This window comes from Callithrix jacchus, chromosome 5 (assembly GCF_049354715.1).
Source record: "Callithrix jacchus isolate 240 chromosome 5, calJac240_pri, whole genome shotgun sequence".
Lineage (NCBI taxonomy): Eukaryota > Metazoa > Chordata > Mammalia > Primates > Cebidae > Callithrix > Callithrix jacchus.
Window position 1 is genome coordinate 98,529,304 of NC_133506.1, and position 22,649 is coordinate 98,551,952.

General features: G+C 42.0%; 1 long non-coding RNA gene and 1 pseudogene across 1 annotated transcript; both read left to right on the top strand.

Annotated features, from left to right (window-relative positions):
- The first annotated feature begins 2,489 nt into the window (after positions 1-2,489).
- On the top strand, positions 2,490-18,453 carry LOC118153799 (uncharacterized). The gene is made up of 3 exons (XR_004743364.3): positions 2,490-2,763; positions 4,975-5,107; positions 5,963-18,453. It is a non-coding gene; the product is annotated as an uncharacterized LOC118153799 (long non-coding RNA).
- Positions 3,015-3,928, top strand: LOC144576522 (transmembrane protein 209 pseudogene; annotated as a pseudogene).
- Positions 18,454-22,649: the final 4,196 nt, after the last annotated feature.

Genomic DNA, 22,649 nt, shown 5'->3' on the forward strand with positions numbered 1-22,649 from the left:
TATTGTGATATTACAATATGTGCACATGTACCATAATGTACACATTAGGTACAGATGTACAATATCTACACGAATACATATGTGTGCACTTTATGTACATAATGTACAATATGTACACATGTTCATAATGTGATTATGTAGAGATGTACCATATATGTGCACAGTATGTAGATATGTACAATAAGTACACGTGTACATATATGTACACATGTAGATATGTACCATCTGTACATGTGTACATAATAAGTACAATATGTACACCCATGGGTGTATACCCACTTTGATAATAGGAGTAATTTTTATCTAATATACTAAAAATAATATCCCAGAATGTACTCATAATGTGTACATGTATTGGTATATTGCAATAAATGTATATAACATGTACAATATGTACATTTACGATGATGCACATATGTGTACACAATTCATATGTAGAATAAATGTACATAATCTGTAAAAGATGTACCATTATATTTATATAATGTGTACACAATGCATAGGTACATAATGTGTACACTATGTACATTTATTGAAATATCAGTGATATATATATAATCATAATAACATATATAATCATAATATATGTAATACACAATATCATAAAAATGTACATATTGTACACATTATGTACATATGTATTGTGGACATATTATGTACATATACATTTATTGTGATAACACTATATGTACACATGTACATAATGTACACACGATGTACATTTGTACTATATGTAAATGTATTCATATATGTGCACATTATGTAAATTATGTATACATGTAGAAATCTTTGAAAACTATGTACATATGCAAAGCACCCTTGCCCGCAGCCCCCACCAGAGGGCCCGTAGCAGCCCCCCGGCCCACCCTGGCTGCTAGGGACTGGCTATTTTGAAAATGTGGTGGAATATGATACTGGGAACCATATCATAGGGAGATAATAATGTTATTCTGTCTTTTTTTTTTTTTATTGGGCACAATAACACTACTTCTACTTACACCTCTGCGATATTGACAAAAATGTCATCCTCACACCACTTGACATTAGAATTGAAATCACACAGGGGTTTTACCCCTTGCAATGTTTAATTCAATACAATTGTTTTTGTGTGGACATTAGTGACCATATCAGAGCGTGGTGTACAGCTCTTGCCATTTTGAGAGTATTTCTATATGGGCAGTAACATTATCCTCTCCTTCCCTTGATATTGGGAACAATAATATCACAGGACGGGTGTACACCCCCAGTCATATCGTGAGTAATATCATCTGTAATCCCCTAGTTATTAGGAACAATATCACGGCGGGTTTGTGTGCTTCCTGAGATATTTGGAGTAATACCCTCTTGGTTTTTGGATATTAGAAACAATATTACAGTGGTGGTGTACACTTCCTGCGATATTCAGGGTATAATCATCGTCTCTCCCCAGGATATTAGCAACTACATCACAGAAGCGTTGTACACTGCCTGTGATATGGAACAATCACAGAGTGTACACTTGCTTTCACAATGAGAGTAATACCTCCTTAGGACATGATGAATAATATCACAAAATATGCACACATGGCTGTATACCCACTTTAATATTAGAAGTAATTTTTATCTAATATACTAAAAATAATATCCTAGAATATACTCATAATGTGTACATTTATTTGGATATTACAATAAATGTATATAATATGTACCATATGTACATTTACTGTGATGCACATATGTGTACACAATACATATGTACAGTAAATGTACATAGTCTGTACAATATGTACATTTGTATGTACATAATGTGTATGATATGTACATTTATTATGATATCACAATGATATATATGTAATCACAATAATATATATAATACATAATATCACAGTAAATGTAAAAATTGTGCACCTTATGTACATGTAATTTATTTTGGTATTGCAATATGTAAACGTGTACATAATGTACACATTATGTACATGTGTACTATATATACACGTGTACATATGTGTGCACATTATGTACATTATATATGGATGTACAATATGTTCACGTATACATAATGTACACATTATGTACATGTGTACTGTATATACACGTGTACATAATGTGCACATTATGTAGAGATGTACAATATGTACACGTTTACATAATGTTTACATTATGTTTACATATGGACAGTATGTACACGTGTACATATAGGTGCACATTATGTACAAATGTACAATACATACGCATGTACATATAGGTGCACATTATGTACATCTGCACAGTCTCTTCACCAGTGAGCAAATGGACGCTGCATTGCCCTTGATGCCAGCAGGGGGCATGTTGCCACTACAATTTGAGCAAGAGGCCCCTGCAGTGGTCTGCCACCAGGAGGGGGCACCCAAGCCCGCCTTTTCAGATACCTATTTTTGTTTTAAGAAACTATGCATCGCGTCACAGCGCCGCCCTTTGTCGCGTCACAGCGGTCTGCAGAGTTGCCTTCTCCTTCGTATAGACCTGGGGTCACTTCGAGGGTGGAACTGCGTCCTTTTCAGCACAGAACCTGGGACTTGGGTCTTACTGTGAGAGGGCCTCGCAGTGGCCCTAGTCGCCAGAAGAGGGCAGGGGCACATCACCGGGAGCAAGAGGGCCCCCGGCCGCCAGCAGGGGGCGCCCGAACCCGCCTTTTCAGATGGCGGGTCTGCAGTGTTTTATTGTCCTCATTGCAGACCTGGGGGGCACTGCGAGGAACCTAGCGGGCACAGCCTCACTTTGGGACAACTCTGGGCCGTGTCCACAGTGAGTAAAATACTTCTTGTTTGCAGCCTGACTGCTTAGGGTCAGAGACTAGTAGGAAGATGGTGTGGAAACCTGGACACCAAAAGCCCCTCTGAATCCTGTGTGCCGAGGTTCTCCCAAGCCACGGCCACGCGGCTGCAGTGCAAGGTTCACACCGCAGCCTCAGAACACAAATAGAGTGTTCCTAAGGCAGATATGACATCCGAAATGCGAATACAACACCCGCAGTGCTCATGTAGAAAACAGCTGTGATGCTAATGCAAGGCCTCAGTCCACAATGTTACTATAAAATCCGCACTGCTCATGCGGCCAGGCTGATACAGCAGTTTGAATCGTCAACACTGACATATCAGTGCAAACGCTGAAACTAACGTATGTTTACGGCTTACGGTGAGGATTAGGGCTAGGGGTTAGGGTTAGAGGTGGGAGTTACCGGTTAGGCGTTAGGATTTAGGGGTTAGAAGAATTTTAGGCAATAGACCTTACACCTAATCAGGAATACTTGTTTGAAAGGAACAAAGAACTTTCTCAGGGAGGTTGTATGAGTTCATTTCGATGGAACAGAGATGGCGACTTCAAAGGACGAAAATGGGATACAGACCTGCCCAGGGATTCTGCTATCATCATGCATGTATTTTGCACCTACCTTGATTCCAGATTACCTCCACATCCTAAGTATCCCGACGGAAAAACTTTTACTTCTCAGTACTTTGTTCAGACACCAAATAAGCCAGATGTCACGAATGAGAATGTTTTTTGCATTTACCAGAGTGCCATCAACCCTCCCCATTATGAGCTGATCTACCAGCGTCACGTATACAACCTGCCAAAGGGCAGAAATAATATGTTTCTTACATTGTTGATGTTTCTCTACATCATAAAAACCAAAGAGTTAGGAATGCTTGGGAGAGTTAATCTTGGTCATTCTGGCGTGAATATATTGTGGATCTTTGGCGAGTAGCAAGTCATATATTTAATTCCAGGCATTTGGATTTTTATTTCACTGAACCAGAAGTTGAAACTAAACATCTCTGAGTCACTGCCTCTCTTCTGTACGTTACAGGGTCTTGAAATTAATGAAAAATGTAGCTATTATGAAATGTCATTTTAAAAATATGTCATGTAGTTTCTATATCAAGAGACATTACCTTTAATTTTTTATCTTTTTCAGGAATTTCAGTTGACTACAAAACTGCAACCCGTCAGATATTTATTGACTCAAAACAGTGTGATACCCCTTAATGAAATAGATTTTTAGTCCTTTTTTCATTATAACCCCCAAATGAGAATCATCTACTTGATTCTTCCACCCCAAAAAACATTTTTCAGTCTTTTTTTTTTTTCTCTTTTTCTTTTTTTGAGACAGGGTCTCTGTTGTCCAGACTGGAATGCAGTGGCATGATCTCAGCTCACTTCAACTTCTTCCTCCCAGGCTCAAGCGATTCTCCTGCCTCAGCCTCCCAGGTAGCAGGGATTACAGGCACACACCACCACGCCTGGCTAATTTTTCTATTTTTAGTAGAGACAGGGTTTTACCATGTTGACCAGGCTGGTCTCGAACTCCTGATCTCACTCAGTTGATCCACCCACCTCAGCCTTCTAAAGTGCTGGGATTATAGGTGTGAGCCAATAATCCTGTGCCTGGTCTCAAGTCATTTTATTTAATAGTATAAGTACTTAGAAAATAAGAAAATTGAAGAAAAAATTTTAAAAACTAAAAAAAATAAATAAATAAGAAAATTGCCGACTTATTGTTTTTTATGTTTCCTCAGTGTTCTGCAAGTTAGCCCAAAGCCCACATTTCAAGAAATGAGATTAACTCTTAAGTAATGTAAAAAAGTTATGTATATTTTAAAATACTATTAAAAGAGGTTTGACAGTATTGACATTTAAAAAGTCAGCACTTGGATTAAATGTAGCTGGTAGAATTATTTGGATTTTAGTTACGAGTCTGAGGATATCAAGAAAACTGTTTATCACTTTGGTTTTTAGCAAATCAGTTTTACTATTCCGTAATACCATGTTACTAGAGAGTTCTTTTTTTAAGATCACAGTGATATCCTATCTGTTTAAATTTTTTTCATATGTTCAAAATATCTGGAGGGTGAGAAGTTACCGACTTTGTATGTTTTGTTTGACTCACCATCTTTATTTTCTGTAGGTATATGTAGTAGCTGGCAACTGCATATATTTTTTTGATTAACATTTTAGAGACTGTCTCCATCATCTATGTCAACCTGGAAACAGCTGAAACCAGCCTTTTCTGAAGAACTGTATATCAGTATTATATGCGCATCCCATTTTGTCTTACCTGCAGATTTTGGAATTACTCTGGAAGAGAAGTGTACGTATTTTTTTTTTTTTTTTTTTTGTTATCTGCAGTATGGTTTAGCGTAAGATGTATTAAGAATACACATGTGCAAACTCACTGAAGTATCCCCAGCAATTAGTAAATTCTTAATTCGATTCAGTACAGTTATCTCTTTGTAAATTCTGTCTTTTAAAAAGTTGTTCGTGTTTTTAAAAGTGGATATCCAAAGGAAACTCATTTAAGTGCTTTTGGTGTATGTTAAACATTTATTTGCTGTGATATTCTAGTATAAAATATCAAACATGTTAAATATATTTTTTAAAAAAAGAATTTTAGGCAAAATAGTTTATTTAAGCAAACGAATGATTCATGAATCACACCTGAAGCACCAGAATGGAAAACAGGGCTTGGGGCTTCGAGCTCTTAGTGATGGCAGCTAAGTGAGGCTTCTCCTTGGCTCCAGCTAGGCGACCGCCTGTGTGGGGATGGTTCCCTCAGCGTCCCTAGTCATACAGCCAACTGGCGGCTGGGCTTATTGTCATTGACTGGTCAGTTTGCTAATGTTTTGAAGTCAGTTTTAATGCCTCCAATTCGGTTTCCGTGTGCTTTGCAAGACCTCAGGCTAACGGCTTCCTCCTGTTTTGCTTTAACATGTCAAAACCATAATTCATTTTCATTTTACTTTACTGGCATTAATAGAAGTAAATTCATATTTTTGTTGTTATTCAGAAAGTCAGTTTAATTGGCAACCTATTTGTGATGGTGCATAAAATAATGTCTGTTAATCATTAGCCTCTTAGATTAGATGAAATATGTTAACTCTATTAAGCTTTGTTATTAAACCATAACAGGAGTTGAGTTTCTTTTTTCTTTTTTTTTTCCGCCTAGGCTTTAACCATTTAAAATACACTCAAGCATCTCCTAATGATATGAATTCTTGCTGAGAAATTTGTCCTTGGTGATTTCATTCTTGTCCGAACACCGTAGAGTGTCCTTTTAAATCCTATATAGTGTAGCCCACTCCACACATAAGTTATATGGTATAGCCTATTGCTCCCATGCTACTTTTCATACTTTTTGGTAGAGATGGGGTTTTGCCATGTTGGCCAGACTGGTCTGAAACTCCTGACCTCATGTGATCCACCCACCTCGGCTTCCCAAAGTGCTGGGATTACAGGCATGAGACACTGCGCCCGGCCACAGTGAAATTAATAACGCCCCCTTCACTCTCTGGGAAGACTGGGATTAGAGGATAATTTATATCAGAAATTCATTAACCTTTTCATAAATGACCGGGTTGTGTATATTTTTGGCTAGTGGGCCAGACAGTTTCTGTCACAACTGCTCAAAACATGAAATATAGAAACGAATGGATTTGGCTGTGTTCCAATAAAACTTTATTGATAAGAGTAGGCAGTATGCAGGATTTGGTCTCTGGGCCATGGTTTGCCTTCCGCTGGATTGTTAGCCATCGGACATGGAAAGAACAAGACCCCAGCGAGTAGCAGGACGGTTTGTTCAGTGGGAGAGATTTCCTGCTGCAGCTTCTGCCTCTGGCCTCTCCAATGCAGAGGCTGGCCAGGTCAGGAGTCTCCTGTAACTGGCCTCTTGTGCCCCACAGCTGCCAGGAATGATAGCATCATGATACACGGTGCCACCTTTGCCTGGTTCCAGGAAAGCCCTCCCTGCTTCCACAGGTGCAGAATGACACCCATGGAAACCAGCCTCATGTTTTTAGGGAGAAGCTGCATGGGGCTCCTGCCGACTTCCACCTGAGGGTTGGTGCAGGTTTCCAGCCTGGGTTGTGAGGGTGGGTTAGGTTGGGCCAGGGCTCTGCCAGGAAGGTTCCCAGGATGCTCCTGTACCTCCTGCAGGTGGGGACCTGTACAACATAGACCTGCACCTCCTGCAGATGGGGACAAAGGCATCTGAGTGTCCCACATCAGGAGGAGACACCCCTCTGCTCCCAGGCTGGCCAAGATGTTGCCAGGGTGAGGCTGGCTGAGGAGCTCCATGGTTCAGCCTCGTCAGCTTTGCTAAATTCTGTTGGACATATATCAGTCCCAGATCATTATTATCTATAGCCCCCAACTCCGTGGCTTGGTCTTTGTGGCCTAAAATCTCAGCCAGCCCTGAAACTCCACAAGAAGGGAGAGAAAATGTCCTGGGCAGTATTTGTATTCGTTGTCATTCACTCACTTCATTGATGGAGCACTAGCTATGGGGCCATGCTCTGTTCTAGGTACGGGGGATTGGGTGAAAGAAACAGACAAGGGCCCAGCTCTCTTGGGGTGATATGCTAATAGAGGTGAGGCCTAAACAGGAATCTAGGGCAGGGGGACAGAGCACGATGGCATGCCTAGTGAGGGAAGGCTTGGCATTCAAGCTGAGATCATAAGGAAAGACAGTGAGCTGTGCAGGTGTCTGGGAGAAGAGTTCTTTTTTGAAAACAGTCTTGCTCTGTCTCCCAGGCTGGAGTGCAATGGCACGATCTCGGCTCACTGCAACTTCCACCTCCTGGTTTCAAGCGATTCTCTTGCCTCAGCCTCCTGAGTAGCTGGGATTACAGGTGCACACCACCACACCCAGCTCACTTTTGTATTTTTAGTAGAGACGGGGTTTCACTATGTTGGCTGTGCTCGTCTCCAACTCCCAATCTCAAGTGATCCACCTGCCTCATCTCCCAAAGTGTTGGGATTACAGGCATGAGCCACCATGCCTGGCATGGGAGAAGAGCCTTCTAGGCAGTGGGAATGGCATATGCAAAGGTCCTGGGTCAGGAGTATGCCTGGACTTGGGTTTTCCAACCTCAGCATGGTTGATATTTTGGGCTGAAACGTCATCGTTGGGTTCTGTCCTGTGCATTGTGGGATATTTAGTGGACCCCCAGTCTCTACCCACTAGATGCCAGCAGCACCCCCTACCAGTTGTGACACCCAAAAATATCTCTAGATCTTGCCAAATGACTCTTGGGGGATGCAGTCATCCCCAGTTGAGAACCACTGACCTTTTGTGTTCAAGAAACAGCAAGGAGGTCAGCGTGGCCAAGAAAGAGCAGCTGAGGCACAGAGCGGAAGGAGCCGGGACATCGTTCATGATCATCAGGGCTTTACCTTTGACCCTGAGTGAAATGGGAGTGCTGACGTGTTTAGCTGGGAAGTGTTAAGAGCTGACTTGGGTTTTTTGTTTGTTTGTTTGTTTTTTGAGATGGAGTCTTGCTCTGTTGCCAGGCTGGAGTGAAGTGGTGTGATCTCAGCTCACTGGAACCTCCACCTCCCGGTTCAAGCAATTCTCCTGCTTCAGCCTTCCAAGTAGCTGGGACTACAGGCATCCGCCACCACACCCAACTAATTTTTGTATTTATAGTAGAGACGAAGTTTCTCCATATTGATCAGGCTGGTCCTGCACCCCCAACCTCAGGTGATCCGCCCACCACAGCCTACCAAAGTACTGGGGTTACAGGCGTGAGCCACTGCCGACTTGGGTTTTAACAAATCCCTCTGGTCACGGGGTAGAGGATGGGCTGTGGGACATGGACAGGAGTGGGGCAGGACCAAGAGCAGGGGCAGGCAGGGTAGGAAAGAGCCTACTTATTGCAGAGCCAAGGTAGGAGGCCAGGCTGGTGAAACCCTCACACGGCAGCCAACTCTGTGTGTATGTGGGTGGACGTGCATGCATGTGTGTGCATGGTGTGAGTGTGTGCACAGAGGTATGCGTGTGAGCATGGATTGCTTGGGTATGCACGTGCGCTTTTTTGAGTGGATGTGTGCCCACTTTGTGTTGCTGTGCATGCTAGCATGCTTGTATGAGTATGCGAATGTGCATGCATGTGTGCACGCTTTGTGTGTGTGCATGAGTGTGCACATGCACAAATGTGCACAGGATGGTTGCTCAGATAGCCAGACAAGGACTGGGAAAAGAACAGCCCCACAGGTGCTCTTAGACTCCCAGAGCAGGAAAGCTCGGCTCCATCTGAGGCTCACCCTTCCTCAAAGATGGATGCTGGGCCCTAACCAAGGTCCTGTCTTCTTTCTTGTATTGAAAGAATAAACCTCACCATGCCCCAGGGCTGTTTCCTGGCTGTAGTTGGTCCAGTGGGAACACACAAGTCCTCCCTGCTGTTCGTCCTCTTTGGGGAGCTGTCAAAGGTGGAGGGGTTTATGAGCATTAAAGTAAGGCCACCCCCTGCCTGTCTGCTGGGATGTCCCCATCATGCTGACAGTCCCCCTTCCTCACTGCCTTTCCACCTCTCTCCATCCCAGCCAAGCTCACTTTCATTCATTCTCTCCACCACCCACCCACTGAGAGCCCAGCTCCCACTGCTCCTCAAAACCTATCATACCTCTGTCCCCATCATCCTTCTGTGACCAAAGTAAGTTGTGTTTTAGTGTTCGGTGGCCTACATGCTCCAGGAGGCCTGGGTGCAGAACATCTCTGTGGTGGAGAAAGTGTGCCTCAGGCAGTAGTTGGACCCAGCCTGGGTGGAGAGAGTCCTAGAGACCTGTGCCCTGTGGCCAGATGTGGACAGCTTTCCTGCGGGAGTCCACACTTCAATTGGGGAGCAGGTGAAAGTCTCGGGGTCTTTGGGTCAGGGAGGCACTGCAGTTGGGGGTCATTTTGGTCCCTGACTCATCATGGATGGTATGATGGAGAAATGCAGGAAGCAGTCAGGGAAGTGGAGGAGAAGAAGTGCTTAGCTTAGGGTCAAGCACATACTAGGTGCTCAATAAATAATCATTAATCAATAAATAGAAATGGACACAAAGAGAGGGGCAAGGAGTTGTGGTAGGAATTGGCTGTGAGGGTCTCTCTGACAACTGAGAGTGAGATGACTAGACTCCTGTCTTACTCTGCCCTGCCTTGCTGGGTGACTTTGATCTAATTGCTTCCACTCTCTGGGCCTCACCAAAGGGTCTGGACAGAGATGTCCAAGACACAGGATATATGCATCTGGAGCTATGGTTTGGGCAGTAGCTCACAAACTGTGACTCCCAGGCCAAATCCAGCCCTCCACTTGTGCAGTTGTGTGTGTGTGTGTGTGTTTGAGATGGAGTCTCACTGTTGCACAGGCTGGAGTGCAGTGGTGCAATCTTGGTTCACTGCAACCTCCCCCTCCCACATTCAAGAAATTCTCCCACCTCAGCCTCCTGAGTAGCTGGGATTACAGGTGCATGCCACCACAAATGGCTAATTTTTATATTTTTAGTAGAGACAGTGTTTCACCATGTTGGCCAGGCTCATCTCGAACTCCTGACCTCAGGCCATCTCCCCATTTCCCTCAGAGTCAAAGCCCAAGTCGTGATGATTTCTGGCAGGGTCTCTGTCACCTTGCTCTGGTACCCATCATCCCCATCTCTCATCATCATCTCCTGGCTTCACTCCAGCCTCCAGAGTCTCTGTGATGATTCCTGATCCCCCGCAGCACACTCTGTCCCCAGGACCTTTGCACCTGCTGTTCCCACTGTTGGAAATCTCTCCCCAGGAGTTCCCAGGGCTCATCCCTCACTTCTATAACATTCACAGAGAAGCCTTCCCTGATTACCTTATCCACCACCACCACCTCAACCCTGCTCATGCTAGTGCGCCTTACACCCACATCTGATTTTGCTTTCCTTTCCTTTCATTTCATTTTCTTTCTTCTTTCCTTTCCTTTCCTCTCCTTTTATTTTTCCTTTTCTTTTTTTCTTGAGACAGAGTCTTGCTGTGTTCCCCAGGCTGGAGTGCAGTTGCACAATCTCAGCTCACTGCAACCTCTGCCTCCCAAGTTCAAGCAATCCTCCCACCTCAGCCTTCTGAGTAGCTAGGATTACAGGAAGGTGCCACCATTTTTGTACTTTTAGTAAAAATGGGGTTTCACCATGTTGGCCAGGCTGATCTCGAACTCCTAACCTCAAGTGATCCACTCACCTCAGCCTCCCAAGATGCTGAGATTACAGGCGTGAGCCACCGCACCTGGCTGCACCTGCTTTAGATTTTATTCTTCATAGTGCTTTCCACCTGATGTGCTGTCTGTGTTACTGATTTGTTTGTGGATTGCCTGTCTTTCTCCCCTTCATTAGAATGATGGATCCATTCAGATAGCAGAAACTTTGTTTCTTTCTATTTCTAGGCATTGCTGTTTATTCTTTGTTTATTTCTATTTCTAGGCATTACTGTTTCCCCAAAGCCTAGAACTCTGACGGGGATGTGATAACCAGGCAGTAGTTATTAGTGGAATGAATTAATGTAAGAATGAATGAATGTGTCATCTGAGTCTAGATTACAAAGAAAAAAAAAAGAATAAATGAATGGCCAGGTGTGGTGGCTCATGCCTGTAGTCCCAGCACTTTTGGAGGCTGAGGCAGGTAGATTGCTTGAAGTCAGGAGTTCGAGACCAGCCTGGCCAACATGGTGAAACTCCATCTCTACTAAGAATACAAAAATTAGCCAGGCATGGTAGCGCATCAGTAATCCCAGCTACACGGGAGGCTGAGGCAGGAGATTGAACCCAGGAAGTTGAGATTGTGGTGAGTCGAGATCATGCGACTGCACTCCAGCATGGATGAAAGAGCGAGACTGTCTCAAAAATAAATAAAAATAATTTAAAAAAAGAATACATGAAAGACAAGAAGGCCTAGATAGAAAGAATAAGTGATAGTAATCAATAGTACACAAGGGAAACCATAGTGAATGAGCATCTATTTGTAAATTTCAAGATAGCTAGAAGACAAGGATTGTTGTGTACTCAATACAAAAGATAGGTATTTGAGGTAATGACTATCTCAGTTACCCTGATATGATCATTACATACTGTCTACATCAGGGGTCCCCCCACCCCCAGCCACAAATCAGTACTAGTCTGAGGCCTGTTAGGAACTGTACAGGCAGCACAGCAGGCGAGCAGCAGGCAGGCGTGTGAGGCTTCATCTGTGTTTACAGCCACTCCTTATTGTTTGCATCACCACTTAAGCTCCACCTCTAGTTCAGTGGCAGTGTTAGTCTCATAGGAGTGCAAACCCTACTGTAAAAAGCACATGCAAGGGATCTCGGCTGCAGGCTCCTTCTTCTTCTTCTTCTTCTTCTTCTTCTTCTTCTTCTTCTTCTTCTTCTTCTTCTTCTTCTTCTTCTTCTTCTCTTCTTCTTCTTCTTCTTCTTCTTCTTCTTCTTCTTCTTCTTCTTCTTCTTCTTCTTCTTCTTCTTCTTCTTCATTTTGAGGTGCAGTCTCACTCTTTCCCAGACTGGAGTAGAGTGGTGCATTTTTGGCTCACTGCAATCTCCACTTTTCAGGTTGAAGCCATTCTCCTGCCTCAGTCTCCTGAGTGGCTGGGATTACAGACACATACCACCATGCATGGCTAAGTTTTGTATTATTTTAGTAGAGACAGGGTTTCACCACGTTGGCCAGGCTGGTATCAAACTCCTGACCTCGTGATCCCCCCATTTTGGCCTCCCAAAGTGCTGGGATTACAGGCATGAGCCACCATGCCCTGCAGCTGCATGCTTCTGATGAAAATCTAATGCCCGATGATCTATCACAGTCTCCCATTGTCCCTAAAGGGACCGTCTAGTTTCAGCAAAACTAGTTGACGCTCTCACTGATTCCACATTTATTTCATTATATTTTACAATGTAATACTAATAGAAGCAGGCCAGACACAATGGCTCATGCCTATCATCCCAGCACTTTGAGAGGTTGAGGTGGGCAGATAACCTGAGGTCAGGAGTTTGAGACCAGCCTGGCCAACGTGGTGAAACACGATCTCTACTGAAAATACAAAATATCAGCCAGGTGTGGTGGCAGGTACCTGTCATCCCAGCTACTCGGGAGGCTGAGGCAGGAGAATTGCTTGAACCCAGCAGGCAGAGGTTTCAGTAAGCCAAGATTATGCCATTCCACTCCAGTCTGAGTGACAAGAGCAAAACTCCATCTCAATAAATAATAATAATAATAATAGAAGTGAAGTGCACAATAAATGTAATGTGCTTGAATCATCCTGAAACCAAGCCCCTGCCCCCAGGTCCATGGAGAAATTGTCTTCTACAAAATGAATCCCTGGTGCCAAAAAGATTGGGGATCACTGCTCTACAGATCTCAAAATATACAACTATTACATATCAATAAAAACTAAAATAAATCAATTAAAATTTAAAATAAAAATAAGTAGGACTGAAAAGTTACCACTGGATCATCAAATAAGGAAATGAATGGTGTCCTCATTAAAGGTGGTCTCAGTGGAGAAAGGGAACAGAAGTTGGACTCAAATGGATACAGAGAGCGAGTAGGGGACAGAGTAGCTTGGGAAGTGCAGGTAATTCCTCCAGGAAGCATTCTGGGAAGGGGAGAAGTGAGGCTGGTAAGGATGGAGGGGATGCTGGCTTGGGAGTGAGTGCCTTTGAAGCTGGGCATGTGCCCAGGGGACAGACATGGGGAGCGACACCTCACCCTGATGGGCAGATGTGCCCCAACCTGCTCCTGCCTGGGCTCCCCATTTTCACCCTGTAGATGCAGACTCAGGACACTGTTCCTTTTGTGGCCACAGGCCATGAATCTCTCAGGGGCCCGAAGCAGCAGCTGAGCCTCACCCGGGCTGTGTACAGAAAGGCAGCTGTGTACCTGCTGGATGACCCCCTGGTGGGTGTGGATGCCCACATCACTCAGCACATCTTTAACCAGGTCATTGGGCCTGGTGGGCTACTCCAGGAAACAATATGTTTGGGAACACGTGTCAGAGGGCACAGGGCAAAGGCAGAGGATGCTCTTAGCATCCAGTCCTAACCCAAGTTTCTCTCACTGCCCCCTTCCACTTGAGTCCAATTTTTTTCTCTTTATTGGTCAGCTTTTGCTGTGATGATGCTACATAACAAACAACCCCTCAGATTTCATCAGCTTACAACAACAGCTGTTTCTTGCTTATGCATCTGTGGTTTAACTACTACAGCTCTGCCTTGGCTGACTGGCCTGGGTCAGATGGACTCCTTGTCTTCTTGAGGTAGGCTGAAGGAGTCCCTTCTGCTTCTCTATTTGGAAATGCTATTTTCAAGAAAGGTAGCAGGAGCACAAGAAGAGGAGCTCTCCCCACTCTGAGTCCAGGGACAATACTCCCACCCCTACCCCCTGCTCCAGGAGGCTGGCCAAGCACATGGTGTATAACTTTTCTTTTCTTACTTTCCTTCCCCTTCCCTTCATTCCTCTTTCCCTTCCTCTCTCTCTCCCTCTTTCTCTCTCTCCCTGTCTCCTCCCTCCCTCCCTCCCTTCCTTCCTTTCTTTTTGATGGAGTCTGGCTCCATCATCTAGGATGAAATACAATTTCAGCTCACTGCAATCTCCACCTCCCAGTTTCAAGTGATTCTCAGGCCTCAGTTTCCCAAGTAGCTGTGACTACAGGTGTGTGCCACCATATCAAGCTTATTTTAGTATTTTTAGTAGATACAGGGTTTAGCCATGGTGACCTAGCTGGTCTTGAACTCCTGGCCTCAAGTGATCCACCTGCCTTGGCCTCCCAAAGTGCTGGGATTACAGGCATGAGCCATGGAACGTGGCCACATGTGTATTAACTTCTAACCCTTCCCTGCCCAGACACAGACTCTTGTGACCCACTCACTCCACATCCTGCCCCAGGCTGATTGGATCATGGTGCTGGCAGATGGGGCCATTGTAGAGATGGGTTCCAAGTAGGAGCTTCTTCACAAGAAGGGGGCCCTCATAAGTTTTCTGAATCAAGCCAGACAGCTAGGAGGTAGAGGAGAAGGAGGTACTACTAGGTGGGCTCTGCTGATTCTCTGTGCCTGGCTCTTGCCAACCTTGGGGGAAAAGACTCAAAGGGTCCTACTGGCAAGAGTGGATTGCTCTGGTCACACCCTCCCTGCAAGCTTATGCCCAAAAGCAGACGGCTCTCCAATAGGTCACCTCTTTCCAAGAAGAGCCAATAACACCATCTGTGAGCCAGGGGCTGTGATAAGTGCTTCTGTAAAAAACACACTATTTTCATTTGATTTTCACCATACCCTCAGAGGCATGTGAAATTACTGCTATCATTTTACAGATGAACAAAGAGAGTTAAATCAGTTGCCCAAGGTCACCAGATTAGAACTTGAGTGTGTCCAACTCCAGAGTCTATGCTTGCAGTTGCTATGGAGACAGCACAAGAAGATTTTGGTGCTAGAAAGCTACAACATGCCAGCTAGAGTTTCTAATAATCCAAAGAACACAAAGTGCGCTGGATACATGACAAGGTTCTGGAAGTAAAGTTGTCAAGCCAAGCTCACCCACAATGACTGAAAAGTAGCAACTCATAGCACATCACATATATTAGCTCACTGAATCAACTTAATGCCCCCGTGAGGCTGGTACTTGAATCATTTCCATTTCACAGATGAGGAAACTGAGGCCCAAAAGTTAAGAAACTAGTACCAGGTTACATGGCTTATAAGTGGCAGCACTGGGATTTGCACCCAAGCAACTTGATTCCAGAGAATGTGTTTTTTAATCACTAGGCTTTTTACTACCCCTGCATGACAAAGCAGAGTCACACCCAGGTCTCTCTCAATCTCAGATGTCGTCTCTTCTGAGAACATCTGCTTAGCATTGGCCGCTGGCTAAAAACACTAAGTGTTGATTTACAATGTCCCAGTCCTGAAGCTTGAAGCTAGAACTTGCCTGTTTGTATTGGTCAGCTTTTGCTGACAAATAGCCCCCAACTCTCAGCAGCTTAAACTAGCAGTTATTTCTTGCTTACAGGCCTGTGGTTAAGCTTCTATAGCTCTGCCTTTGGTTACTGGCCGTATCCTGGGGATTGTGGTGGGCAGGTGTCCTTCCTGGGAGAGATGGTACCTGAGGGTTGGGGGGAGTTAGCCAGAAAAGAGCACTCCAGACACAAGGAACTGCTTGAGCAAGGCTGTCAGGAGAAACAGAGATAATGTTATACAGTGTTCACTGCTGTTTTTCCAACCTCAAGTTCACGGCAGGTACTCAATTATATTCACTGATTGAAAAAATGAATGAGTGAGTGAATAGCCTGAATGATGTTCCTGGAAGAACTCAGAGTGGGGTGTTGAGGTTGCTGGAGACGTGGCAGGAGGCAGGACAGGGAAAATGGATGGTCAGAGCAGTTAAGGCCACATGGTCAGTGGGTGTGAAAGTGAGTATCTGGACCATGTTGTGCCAGAGGACTCTCTTGACCTTTTATCAGATTGTGAAAACAATCTAAAAAGAGATGACAAGGTAAAAATTTAAAGTGATATACAGAAAGAAATCAGCATGAGGCAATTTAGTTGGGAAGGCCTAAGCCTTAGATTTTTGGATATGGACTGATTCAAAAGAAACATGCAACTACCTTTTGACCCCAAATTCCTCAAACATACTATTGAGAGTAATTGATTTTCACTCAGTTCCCTTTAATATGGCTCCTAGTCCTTGTACTTTACTATAACTGTCTTTCCTGGGCCCATCAGTGACTTCTTTCTTGCCAAATTTAGAGACCTTTTTTTTTTCAGTCTGCCTATTGCCCAATCATTTAATTATATTTTAGAAGGGTTATCTTACATTTCTCTCATTTTACTTTTAGTGTTATAAGGATACAGGATATCCTTCCTGTTGAGTGATACAGGAAACAGTTACCTATTTTAAGTGTAACGTTTAGTGTTATAAATATTCCAAAGGTAATATGTGTTATTTGCAGTGAAGTAGAACATACAGATTTGATGATTTGTGATAATCCAGGCTAAGGTATTAATAGAATTTTTTCTGGCTTTGAAGTACATTTTATATGTTGTATATGTATTCTAAATAAAGTCAACTGAGGACAGAGACAGGAATCATTATTACATTAATAGTCAGATGTCAGTGGCTTTTGCTCCATATGCTTGCAGATGACATCAGCCACTCCTGCAATGTTTCTCAAGTATTTCTGGGGATCCCCGGAGGTGTATCTTGTTTACTCATAAACAAGTCTTATCTTAAAGGTACTATTACTGCTCTGTCAAATATCACCTCCACCAGACATCATAGACACTGCTCAACACCAGCACTAGCTCTCTAGAGCCCCTTAATTGTAAAGGGAAGGTTGATCTCTCAAAGTAAAAAGGTGGGGAAAAGATATACCAGCAAAATTAAAAGAATGTCATGTTAGTTATATTTATATCAGGTAACACTGACAACCAAAAAGCATTACTGAAGATAAAAAGATTATTACATAATAATTAAAAGGTTCATTTCACCAGTATTTAAACCTTGTTTTCTTCTATCACATTTCCATTCTAAGATGTACATTTTTTTTTCACATTTTAATATATCTGAAGTGAGAAAGCATCTTATACTCAGGTAAGCAGCAAAAGTAATATGATCATCATTGCTTGAACATTTACATCAAAACTTGTAGAATGGGTGTTAGAGGCATGGAAGAAAATTCTGGAGAAAATAGTGGTGCACTCTTAATAAAGGCTGAACAACAACTGATGATACAGGAAACAGTACTGTACGAAGAAGGGTGGACATGGATGACTCAGTCAAAAAATGACTCAAGTAAGTCAAACTTAATTCAAGGAAGGTTGAGGAATAATTTAGCCAATTCACTTTTCCCTAGTTTGATTGAGGAATAATTTACATGAAATAAAGTTTACCTATTTTAAGTGTAACGTTTAGTAAGCTTTGGAATTTACACACAGTCATGTATCCATGACCATGATCAAGATATAGATCATTGCCAAAAGTTCCTCATGGCCCTTTGCAGTGAGTGTCTTCCTCCAATTCCCAGTTCTAGGCAACCATCTATCTAGTTTCAGTCACTATGGTTTTACCTATTCCAGAATTTAGTATTAGTGAAATAATACAGTATATAGTCTTTTGTGTTTCACAATCTTCCATTTGTTTGGGTAATTACCTAGATTGCTGTGCTGTATTGTAAGTATATGTCTATGAGACAGTGTCAAATTACTTTCTATATGGTGTGATATATGAATTAAGATTAGCTTTTTAAAAATATGGATTTACAATTATCCCAGCAGTATTTGTAAAAAAAAAACTATTCTTTCTCCATTTCATTATATTAAAATTTTCAGGTCTACATCTGGACTGTCTCTGATTTTATCAGCAGTACACCATCTTAATTACTGTACTATTGAAATTGGGTATTGTGAATTCTTCAACATTGCTATTATTATTCTTCTTTCTCAAAATTCTTTTGGCTAGTCTTAATGTATTGTCTTTCCATCTAATTTTGGAATCAGCTGATAAATTTCTACAAAAATTTTGCTCAGATATTGATTGGCGAGAACTGACATCTTAACAATATTGAGTTTACCAATCCATGAACAAGTATATCTATCTGTTATCTGTGATATTTTCTGATAATGTTTTGCAGTTTTCAGCATACAGATTTTGTACATGTTTTGGTAGATTTATACTTAAGCATTTCATATTTTGGTGCTATTGTAAATAGTGCTTCATGTTAAAATTTGATTTCCAATTGTTCATACTAATTATGAACATACTAATTATGAACCATTGGAAATAAAATTTTATAGTATATAAAGCTAAAATTAATTTTATAGAACAGAATTTTATAGTATAGTATAGAGAACTATAATTAATTTTTGTATATTGACCTTGCATCCTAAAACTTTGCTAACTCACCAGTTTCATTAGTTTTTTGAAGAGTCTTTGGTATTTTCCAAGTACAAATCATGTCATCTATGAAGAGAATGTTTTATTTCTTCATTTCCAAGATTATTTATTGAATGATTGACCTCATTTTACAAGATGGAACCTTCAGTTCTTCGATATAATTATAAATTCTGGTGACAGTGGAAATGCCTGTCTTGTTTCTGACATTAAGAGAAAAACATTTGATTTTTTTATCATTAGATATGATGTTCGATGTAGGGTTTTTTGAGATGCCCTTTATTAGGTTGAAGAAGTTCTCTTCTGTTCTAAGGTGGATGAGAATGTAATGCTTTACTCTTCATTTTTGATAAACTCCACAAACTAGACATTATTAGTAGTAGAACTTTTAGAGAAAATTTTTTTTCCTTTTCTTTTATTGAAGTTTAGGTTTTGGGGTACATGTGAAAAACATGCAAGATTGTTGCATTGGTACAACATGGCGGTGTGATTTGCTGCCTTCCTCCCCATCACCTATATCTGGCATTTATCCCCCATGCTATCCCTCCCCAACTGCCCACCCCTCTCTGTCCCTCCTCTATTTGCCCTAACAGACCCCAGTGTGTGATGCTCCCCTCCCTGTGTCCATTTGTTCTCATTGTTCAACACCCGCTTATGAGTGAGAACATACGGTGTGTAATTCTTTGTTCTTGTGTCAGTTTGCTGAGGATTATGTTTTCCAGGTTCATCCATGTCCCTGCAAAGGACACAAACTCATCGTTTTTTATGACCGCATAGTATTCCATGGTGTATATGTGCCACATTTTCTTTGTCTAGTCTATCATTGATGGGCATTTGGGTTGGTTCCAGGTCTTGGCTATTGTAAACAGTGCTGCAGTGAATATTCTTGTGCATGTGTCCTTATAGTAGAACGATTTATAATCCTTTGGATATATATCTGGTAATGGGGTTGCTGGGTCAAATGGAATTTCTATTTCTAGGTCCTTGAGGAATCGCCACACTGTCTTCCACAATGGTTGAACTAATTGACATTCCCACCAACAGTGTAAAAGTGTTCCTATTTCACCACATCCTCTCCAGCATCTGTTGTCTCCAGATTTTTTAATGATCGCCATTCTAACTGGCGTGAGATGGTATCTCAATGTGGTTTTGATTTGCATTTCTCTAATGACCAGTGATGATGAGGACTTTTTCATATGTTTGTTGGCCTCATATATGTCTTCTTTTGTAAAGTGTCTGTTCATATCCTTTGCCCACTTTTGAATGGGCTTGCTTGTTTCTCTCTTGTAAATCTGTTTTAGTTCTTTGTAGATTTTGGATATCAGCCCTTTGGCAGATGGGTAGACTGCAAAAGTTTTTTCCCACTCTGTTGGTTGCTGATTCACTCTAATGACTGTTTCTTTTGCTGTGCAGAAGCTGTGAAGTTTGATTAGGTCCCATTTGTCTATTTTGGCCATTGTTGCCAGTGCTTTTGGTGTTTTAGTCATGAAGTCCTTGCCTACGCCTATGTCCTGAATGGCTTTCCTAGATTTTCTTCTAGGGTTTTTATGGTGTTAGGTGTTATGTTTAAGTCTTTAATCCATCTGGAGTTAATTTCAGTGTAAAGTGTCAGGAAGGGGATCCAGTTTCTGCTTTCTGCACATGCCAGTTTTCCCAACACCATTTACTAAACAGGGACTCCTTTTCCCATTGCTTGTTTTTGTCAGGTTTATCAAAGATTGTATGGTAGTAGGTATGTTGTGTAGCCTCCGATGCCTCTGTTCTGCTCCATTGGTCTATGTCTCTGTTTTAGTACCAGTACCATGCTGTTTTGATTACTGTAGCCTTGTAGTATAGTTTGAAGTATGGTAGTGTGATGCCTCTCGCTTTGTTCTTATTGCTTAGAATTGACTTGGCTATGAGAGCTCTCTTTTGCTTCCATATGAAGTTTAAGGCAGTTTTTTCCAGTTCTGTGAGGAAGGTCACTGGTAGTTTGATGGGGATAGCATTGAATCTGTAAATTACTTTGGGCAGTATGGCCATTTTCACGATATTGATTCTTCCTAACCATAAACATGGAATGTTTCTCCATCTGTTTGTGTCCTCTCTTATTTCATTGAGCAGTAGTTTGTAGTTCTCCTTGAAGAGGTCCTTTACGTTCCTTGTTAGTTGTATTCCTAGGTATTTTATTTTCTTTTTAGCAATTGTGAATGGCAGTTCGTTCTTGATTTGGCTCTCTTTCAGTCTGTTATTGGTGTATAGGAATGCTTGTGATTTTTGCGCATTGATTTTGTGTCCTGAGACTTTGCTGAAGTTGCTCATCAGTTTCAGGAGATTTTGGGCTGAGACAGTGGGGTCTTCTAGATATATAATCATGTAATCTGCAAATAGAGACTTCCTCTTTTCCTGTTTAAATACACTTTATTTCTTTTTTTGTTGTTGTTGTTGCCTGATTGCTCTGGCTAGAACTTCCAATACTATATTGAATAGGAATGGTGAGAGAGGGCATCCTTGTCTAGTGCCAGATTTCAAAGAGAATGCTTCCAGTTTTTGCCCATTTAGTATGATATTGGCTGCTGGTTTGTCATAAATAGCTTTTATTATTTTGAGATATGGTCCATCAATAGCTAGTTTCTTTTTTTTTCTTTTTTTAAAATTTTTTATTGCATTTTAGGTTTTGGGGTACATGTGCAGAACGTGCAAGACAGTTGCATAGGTACACACATGGCAGTGTGTTTTGCTTCCTTTCTCCCCTTCACCCACATTTGTCATTTTCCCCAGGCTATCCCTCCCCAGTTCCCCCCCCCGCTGGCCCTCCCCTTTTCCCCCCAATAGACCCCAGTGTTTAGTACTCCCCTCCCTGTGTCCATGTGTTCTCATTTTTCATCACCCTCCTATGAGTGAGAATATGTGGTATTTCATTTTCTGTTCTTGTGTCAGTTTGCTGAGAATGATGTTCTCCAGATTCATCCATATCCCTACAAACGACACAAACTCATCATTTCTGATTGCTGCATAATATTCCATGGTGTATATGTGCCACATTTTCCCAATCCAGTCTATCATTGATAGGCATTTGGGTTGGTTCCAGGTCTTTGCTATCGTAAACAGTGCTGCAATGAACATTTGTGTGCATGTGTCATTATAGTAGAATGATTTATAGTCCTTTGGATATATACCCAGTAATGGGATTGCTGGGTCAAATGGAATTTCTATTTCTAAGGCCTTGAGGAATCGCCACACTGTCTTCCACAATGGTTGAACTAATTTACACTCCCACCAACAGTGTAAAAGTGTTCCTTTTTCTCCACATCCTCTCCAGCATCTGTTGTCTCCAGATTTTTTAATGATCGCCATTCTAACTGGCGTGAGATTGTATCTCAATGTGGTTTTGATTTGCATCTCTCTAATGACCAGTGATGATGAGCATTTTTTCATATGATTGTTGGCCTCATATGTGTCTTTTGTAAAGTGTCTGTTCATATCCTTTGCCCATTTTTGAATGGGCTTGTTTGTTTTCTTCCTGTAAATCTGTTTGAGTTCTTTGTAAATTCTGGGTATCAGCCCTTTGTCAGATGGGTAAACTGCAAAAATTTTTTCCCATTCTTTTGGTTGCTGATTCACTCTAGTGACTGTTTCTTTTGCTGTGCAGAAGCTGTGGAGTTTCATTAGGTCCCATTTGTCTATTTTGGCTTTTGTTGCCAATGCTTTTGGCGTTTTGGTCATGAAGTCCTTGCCTACTCCTATGTCCTGGATGGTTTTGCCTAGATTTTCTTCTAGGATTTTTATGGTGCCAGGTCTTATGTTTAAGTCTTTAATCCATCTGGAGTTAATTTTAGTGTAAGGTGTCAGGAAGGGGTCCAGTTTCTGCTTTCTGCACATGGCTAGCCAGTTTTCCCAACACCATTTATTAAACAGGAAATCCTTTCCCCATTGCTTGTTTTTGTCAGGTTTATCAAAGATTGTATGGTTGTAGATATGCTGTGTTGCCTCCGATGC